Below are 8,949 nucleotides of genomic sequence, written 5' to 3'. Positions count from 1 at the left end.
GCCCACGTACCACCAAAAAAAAAAAAAAAAGAAAAAAGAAAAAAGAATACCAGTTGAACATACTTTAGCAAACCAATGGAGAAGTTCATGAAAAACTGTATCAGGGATCATTTTAAAGACATCTTTAAATATAATCTAATAATGTGAAGTGGTTGCCTCTAGGTTATTTGTCCTGTCTCAAACATACAGATCTATTTTTAACAAATAATACTATATTGCATTCAGAAAAGTAAATGATACAAAGTGGAAGCTCTTTAAGAAGTGGATAAAGAATTCAGATCTATAGGTAAAATAGTGTATTAGAGTACAAACTTAATATATCTGACAATACTAGGACCAGTAGTTTGTAATTTTTAAGATAGTTTGAAAATGACTCTTATCTGGCACTGAGTTGCCTGGCCTATACATCAATCTAAAATAGACAATCTAAAAGAGAAATGGAAGTGAAATTGCTAGAAATATCCTAAGGATAAGATGAAGAGTTCGATGCATTGAGAAACTGAGACAAGTTCAGGATTTCTGGAGTTCAGTATAGGAAATTGTGTGGCTAGAGATGAAAATGGAGAGGAAAATAGTGGCCTGGAAAGCCATTGTTTGTAAGTAGGGGATTGTAGAAGATGAAGGTAGTAAGACAATAGATAGGCAGACCCATTAAAGGGCTGTGGCCTTAATCCATGTTATAGGCAATAGAGCTGCCTAGTATAGAAATGGCAGTGGCAATTGGAAAGATTCAGCATAAATTGTGTGTGTGTGTGTGTGTGTGTGTGTGCGCACATACATACATGTACAGACCTTGGTGAATGTTTGAATGTGAGGGGTGAGGAAGAAGGAGGAGGCAAATTTATTTATTTATTTACTTATTTATTTATTTTTTTAGGAGGCAAATTTAAACCCAGGTTTTAGACTTGAGCATCAGGGATATGAAAGTGCCATTTGCCAAGATAGTAAATCAAGAGAAGAAAAGTTTTATTGTTAATTTCTATATTTTGTATTGTTTTTTGTTTGTCTCATAGAGGATGAAATTGGTTAATTTCCTTTTGAATATGAAATCTGTATTAGTGTTATTTTGCTGTTGAAACAAATTATCACAGTCTTAGTGGCTTGTAACAATGAAAATATGTATTATCTTACAATTCTGTACGTCAGAAGTCCACTGGATTTCACTGGGCTAAAATCAAGGTGTCCGCAGGGCTGTGGTCTTTTCTACAGGCTCTAGAGGAGATATTTCTTTGCCTTTCCAGAGGCTAGAAGCTGCCTGCATTCCTTGATCGTTGGTTCTTTTCCTCCATTTTCAAAGCCAGCAATGTAGCATTTCTCTGATCCTATTTCCACCCTCAGATGGCTTTCTGATCACAGCTGGGAACTGTTTTCTGCTGTGAAGGACTCATTTGTCTCAGTTGGGGCCATCTGCAAAATCTAAAACACTATCACCCCCTCAAGGTCTATAACCTTATTCAAATGTGCGAAGTCCCTTTGCCTCTTGAGGTAATGTATTTACAGGTTCTAAGGACCAGGATCTGGACATTGAGGCAGGGGGAAGCGTATTCTGCCTGCCACAATACCTTTGATGTACTACTGGAAGAAACTAGGGATAATTTGGATGCACAGTTCTCATGTATAGGATTATGAGCTGAGCTGAAGAAATTTATTACAGAATCAACAGTATATAGATTCTAATTATAGCTGTGGAAGTCTATAATACTACTCAGAAAAAGAATGTAGAGTTAAAAGAAACAGGGCAAAACTCTGAGAAGCAGTAATGCTTATATGAAAAATCACAGAGACTTATAGCTAATTGGAAGAGTATGGTATTCCAGAAGCCAAGAAAAATATGGACGCCAACTACCCCAAGTTCTTCTGGCAAGTCAAAATAAGAAATGAGAACTATCCACCTGAATACTTGTTTACATTGGTAAGTAGCTATTTTATGATATCAGAAATCCAAATTCAGCTTGTCAGAAACTAAAGAGAAAGGAATTGATAGGGGAGTGTGTCCAGTTGTCTGAAGCTTTGTAACTATAAAAAGGAAAACTAGATTGATAACTGGAGGGGAAATTGAGATTGAGGGTTTGTGTGTCTTGAATTCTGATAATAAATGTAACAAACCACTAAATATTGAGATATTGAAAGTACTGGGGAGAGAAGGGATCAGTGTTTGAGAAGATTGATTGGGAGAAGATGAAAAAAACAAAACCCCAAAATGTTTGGGCCTGGGTATGAACAAGAGGAGGAATCTTCTTTCACTGTGAGAGAAGGGAGGGGACGAAAAGATGATAACCATGCAGGTATGAGACCTCTTTCTTTATGTGAGCAGACGGATATAAGGTAATTAGAACAGATTGAGTGGGAGGTGATAGGAGGTGAAATTTGAGAAGAGTGAGACATTTGAATTTGCTTCGATGGCTCACTGGAGAGTGAGCAAGGTTGGAAAACTGACAGCTTTCTGAGAAGTACTCAGGGTCTAGCTGAGGTCACACACCATCACTGACCAACAGAAATAGAATGTAATTTACATTTCAAAATAACCACATTTAAAAAATTAAAAGAAACGGTTGAAATTAATAGTATATTTTATTTAACCCAATATATTCAAATATTATTTCAAAATGTAATCAGTATAATAAAACTATTAATAATATACTTTTCATTTTTTTGTATTATCTCCAAATACCAGTGTGCATTTTGCCCTTATAGCCATTTCAATCTGGACACTAAATTTTATCAGAAATGTTGATCTATTAGATTTCATAAAAGTTACAATGAAAAAAATTTCAAGTTTTTCAAACATACTTTTTCTCAAATAATTGAAACATTCAGATTTTACTTTAAATTTAAATTAGTTAATATTAGGGGAGGGGGAAGGGTAAGCTGGGACAAAGTGAGAGAGTGGTATGGACATGTATACACTACCAAACATAAAATAGATAGCTAGTGGGAAGCAGCCACATAGCACAGGGAGATCAGCTCAGGGCTTTGTGACCACCTAGAGGGGTGGGATACGGAGGGTGGGAGGGAGGGAGATGCAAGAGGGAAGAGATATGGGGACATATGTATATGTATAACTGATTCACTTTGTTATAAAGCAGAAACTGACACACCATTGTAAAGCAATTATACTCTAATAAAGATGTTAAAAAAAAATTAATGCACTAGACCAATTTGAAATGCTCAAGAGTGGCTAGCAGCTACCAAATTAGTGAGCACGGTTATAGAATTAATTGGGTGGCATTGCCTTACTTGGTTCTGTTTTTCTCCAGGAAGATTTAGCTCATATAAAATATTTATCACTGTGCTTGGCACATGGTAAACAAAAAGTTTTAGGTTTATCCTTCTTTCCACCTTTATTTAGCAAAGAATTTTAAACAACTTAAAAATTTGGTCCTTGCGATCTCTAGGTATTTAAGAATAATGAATAATAATAACAACAGTAGCAGCAGCAATAATGACAACAGTGGCTAAAAGTTAGACACTTTAGTTAATGTGCCAAGAGTCATTTAAGCACACTATAAATATACACTTACTTAATCTTCAGAAAAGTCCTATGTAGTAGATACTATTTTTATCCCATTTACAGATAAGTAAATTAGAAAGAGTAAATAAGTGTCCCAAATTCACAAAACAGATGTGACAGATGGAGACTAACACCCAGGTAATGTGATTCTGGAGTCTATGGTCTTAACCATTCTGGTGTATCCCCAAACTAGTCTTAACATTCTTTTTCTTCTGCCAATATAATAGTATTCACTATGGCTTTTAGCTTGATTGTTCTGATTGGCAAATTTCCCTTAGCAGGAGCCTGTATAAGCAGGTTGAGGAAAAGTGCTAGGATCATCACATTCTCTTTACTAGATACAGTCTCAGTGTGTGCAACTGACAGTGATAATTTGCAGTGAATGAACATCCCCTTCATTGCCTCCAATCATTTCTCTGGGCGGGTAACACTGAAGTTTCACTATGTTCTAAGGATTTGTCTATCCTTAGAATGAAGGATATCTTAACAGAGCAAGTGATAGTAAAAAAATTATGGAAGGATGGGTAAACATATGGTTCTAAACAAATTGGGCCTGTTCTCTGCAGAATCATTTTTAGACAACTCACTTCAGTGCATACTATCCACTTGAGAGTTTAGATATTCCTGAACATGAGCTTTGATGAAGTTTAAACTCACTGAATAACTGTGCAGCTGTTCCTTTTATCATACATTCAGTGATCATAAGCTTTGCTTCAACAGGAGTGGGATTTTTGTTCCCAAAACTTGGTATCTGTAATAATCAGTTAATTTCCAGTTTAATATAGATCATTATTATTACAAGTAACAGGGTGAACTCCAGGAGCATTTGTTGAAAATATTGAAAGTTCAAGAACAAGACCAAGTTTTCCAAGGGGTAGGGAAAATCCCTTAGAATGAGAGTCTACTTCTGAAATCAGGATGTCATAATCAAGGAATTTTCACTCCTGCTCACAATTTCCTAGCAACTCCTAGGTCTTTATTGGATGGAAACTAACATAAAAATTTTATTAATTATTAAATCAGTATCAGTGCTCTGTTGGTACCAGTAGCTGAAATGAGACCTGGATATTTTGAGGGAATAAAAGAGAATTTGTGCAAAGGGATCTAAGTGTATCAATCTGATATTGCCACGAAACAAACCACCCCAACATGCAGTGGATTAAAACAGCATTGATTTCTTATTATTCACTTACTGCAGGATGGCTCACAGGTGGCTGATCTAGGTTGCACTTGGCTGTCTTTGTCTTTGATGGTGGCTCTGCTTCATCCTCTTGGGAGCAGCAGCTTTTCTCAAGTCTGTATAGTATTATCTTGGTGATGGCAGAGGTGCCAAATGGTAAGCAGAATCGTGGCAGGGTGGGGGGGACTTCTTAAGTCCCAGACTCAGAAGGATTCTTATTTGGTGAAAGCAATTCATATAGCCCAAACCAAGGTAGAGGTATGGGGGAATACAAGATGAAGGGAAATATATGACCCAAGGTAAGTCCGTGGCTTGAGCATTAGATGATGGAAGAGATGAATAATCTGGGCTAACGATTCAATCAACCATGCTTGTAAGCTTACAAAATCTAAGAAAAATATATACCAGACTCTAGGAAAAACAGGAAGAACAGCAAGAAGAATCTCATTTAGGTAGTATACTGCCTACAACCTAGCTGGCCTCTTACTGACGTCTGTAAGTGTCTAATTCTAACAAGAAATAAATATGCGAGAGAAATTCTGTTTAGCCTCTTTGGGTCGCATGTGCCCACCACTACTATCCCAGGAGTGGAGGGTGGATGTGCTATTAGCTTGGTAATTAATAATCGTACCTAAGCCAAAAGTGTGAGGATCTTACCAAACTCAGGTCCAGCTGCTCGCTGCTTGAAAATCAATACTCGAGAGGCAAGTGTTGGTAGAAATAAAAAACATTGCTTTTAATCAGAAAGCCAGCATTTTGGGAGAGAAGGCAGACCCATGTCTCAAATACAACTCTGAAGATTCTGCTTGGCCATGAAAGTTTTTAAAGGGAAGAGGGGAAGTAATCTCAGTTAATCATTGAGTTAGGGGATCAGACTCATTTCCGTCTCCTACTGCATGCAGGGTTGTCAACTCCTTGTGATGTTTCTTTAGAAGCTACCTCACACAGTTTGTATGAGAGATTACTGAAAGGGAAGCTAGGGAAGAGATCTGGTCATCTGTTAATTACTTATTCTTCATTTTTACTTCTTTGATCTATGGATAGAACCAACAGGTTAGGCAAGGTATCATGTGATCAAAAGACTTGAACATTGTGTTTGAGCCAAAGACCTGAAAAGTGTGTTTGAGTCGGAAATGAGTAGAGCATGGAAATGCCTGGTTTAAGGTTAGTTACAATATAGCTTTGCTAAAGTGACAAGACAAAAGGGGCCTCCTTCAGAGAGCTCTTTCCTGCCAAAAGCTGCTTACAAATCCCCACTTGTCAGAACATCATTCCATTTCTATGGGATTATGAGTGAAGGTCTGTTGTCTGTAACTTTTTCATGCTGACACAGGGCGCCATATTCTTAGACCGGAAGATGTCAATATGGGTCTATAGCTCTCTTTGCTGACAATTTTAGTTGCTTGCTTACATTTATAGGCAGAGCAAGCTATAATTATTTTGATATCCACAAAAATATAGATTATTATGAGCAATAGTGTTAATCTCATTCTCTTAAGGCCCGTTATTGGAATTGTGTTAGCCATATATTCAGTACTGCTTAAGATGGAGCAGTTTATATCATGGCTGTAGTCTGGTCATCAAGCAGTTAGCTTTTACCCTCTGGTGCTGTTATAATATCTGTAAAATGCACACTGAGTCTATGATTCTTATTGTCCTAATCATTAACTACTTGAACCTGCTCTTTTGTGCCTCAGAGAGATCTGGGAGACTTCAGCTTTTCTACAAACAAGGGTCAGGGCACACGGAGGGGCCTTTGTAGTTGGGGGGGGGGAGGGGGCAGCTGCAGGGTTCTGCTCGGTTCCAGGGATAATTCATTTCCCTAAAGAAATGATAGATCCTACTTTGCCAATAAACAAAAAGGAGACAATATTCTGGACTGATGAAAACAGCTGATGTCTTCTGCAATTGCTTAGGACACTTCAACATCCAGCTGTATATTTTCCTATCAAAATCATCCCACCTGGGATATGATGTCAAGGTCATCACTGAAATTGAGACAGACACAGTCTTAGATTATGGATGAACTAATGAGTTCAATCCTTGTAGGGTCAAGGGAACAGAACAAATATGAACTGAAGGACCATTTTACAAGATAAGAGTTACACACTGCAATAAATGCAGGCCATTTATTAAAATTTTGAGTGTAACAGAAAGCCTCTGGTGCTTTGGAATTTAGAAACAATTGTGCCAACCTGTTTTCTGCCTAGAGATGGACATGCTAAGTCATTTTGAGGATATTTTCTATTCTGAGAGGAAAAGAAAACCTTCTTTCGTTATGTAAATATGGAAGTAGAAGCAACCCTTGCCCTGAAGAATTAATATAAAAAGATCTTTTTGGATTTCCTAAGATTTAGCAAATTTTTTTTTCTTCCTTTAGTGTGCAGAATTCTGAAAACAGTAGTAGTGTTGAGCCTTCCTGGTTTAAGAATAGTAACCTTCCCTATGTTCTGTGAGACAGAAAAGATGTTATCACTTATTTAAGCCACTGATTTTTTAGTGTTATTATTTTCATTTGCTTGCACCTGGATCAAATCTGGATGTACACACACTTCAAGTTTTAATGAACCGTGTCACTTCATTTCTTTACATTTCTGTATATATTAGGTCCTTGGCAGACCTCCATACCTCCTCTTTGTAGGTTTTGAATGATCGTTCATATCCACATTTTGGTCATCATTGCATGATTACAGTGCAGTTTTGCATAGGTGATGCCTAGTTTTCTTATTAAGCACTGTGTAGAAAAAAATAGCAAATGTACTCGTAATATAGTAGGAAACTGTTCCCTTAATCTCCGTAGAGTTCTAAAGGTTTTGGGGCGTTTTGTTTGCTTGCTTGTTTGGTTTTGGCCCATACTAGGCAAAGATGCTAGAGTTTTAGGTGAAATAGTTGGGCTTTATAAGACTTGAGGTATGGAGCTTTGCAAAACTTGGCAGAACTGCTTCCAGCACAGGCAAAATTCCGTCACCACCAACCCAATCATGATTTCTTGGGGAATTGACTTTCAAGAAGCCGTGTCATGGAATATTTACCAACTTAATTTTTCTGGTAACATTTTTGCTGACATTGCATCCTGTTGGGAAAATAGAATTTAAAAAGATCTTCTCCCCAAAGAAGCTGGAAAGCTTCTCCACAAAGGTAGTGGAGAAAAAAAACAGTTTGATTATTGAATAAGCAGTAAACCAGATGTGATGTGCATCACATGAAGTCTGCTAAGAGATTGCAAAGATAGGATGGAATCTCATCCACTTATAAAGCTGTCTTAGTCCGTTTGGGCTACTGTAATCAATAGACCACAGATTAGGTGGCTTTTAAGCAACAGAAATTTATTTCTCACCGTTCTGGAGGCTGGAAGTCTGAGACCAGAGTGATAGCGTGGTCAGGATCTAGAGAGAACCCTGTAGACTGCTGACTTCTCATTGTATCCTCACACGGCAGGGAGCAGAGAGGGGAAGCAAGCTCTCTCATGACTTTTATAAGGACACTAACCCCATGCATGAAGGCTCCACCATTATGACCTCATGAAATTCTAATTGTCAGCCAAAGACCCCCAGCTCCTAATGCCACCACATTGTGGGGGTATGGTTTCAACATATGAATTTTGAGGGGACACAAATATTTGGTTCATAACAATAGCCAAGCAGATACAACCCTTTACACACATTTCTCAAGATAAACAATCACTATGTAAGAGTATTTGAGGGCACCATTTGCCACACATTGTTCGTCTTAACTTTCCCTGGTAATTGAGGTGACTATCTGTGTTTGCTAATAGGCTTTATCCCGAGGAAGAGCAAACTTCTCATATCTTTATGGCAGAAAGTAGTTTTGCAACTGAGAGCAAGGTGCCCAGGGGAAGTTAGGTCCTTCCCTCCCACAGACACTGGGATACTGGGGCAATATCACCCTTGATTTTTACATTTCAAAGAAGTGGCTCTCAGGTCCTTGAGAAAGATAATCCTGGGTCATAAAGCTAAGAAAATGCCAACCTAGTCTTCAAAATGATTTGCTGTCATTTCAAGGGGAGGAGAAAGTACTTAAAATTACAGATTTTCCAAAGTAGATAATCTAATGAAAAGGAGAAAAGGGAAATCTCCTTCCTTATTTTCAATAGGGAGAATTAAGCCTCCACTTTCAATTTATATTTGTCCTTGAAATCCTTAGTGGATATTACAATAAATTCTGAATTTATGAAAGATTTTCATAAAGCCCTTCAGTGCACTATAAACTCCATCCAGTATGATGTTGAATAATACTG

This window comes from Tursiops truncatus, chromosome 17, assembly GCF_011762595.2.
Source record: "Tursiops truncatus isolate mTurTru1 chromosome 17, mTurTru1.mat.Y, whole genome shotgun sequence".
In the NCBI taxonomy this organism is placed as follows: domain Eukaryota; kingdom Metazoa; phylum Chordata; class Mammalia; order Artiodactyla; family Delphinidae; genus Tursiops; species Tursiops truncatus.
This window is presented reverse-complemented; position numbering follows the sequence as displayed.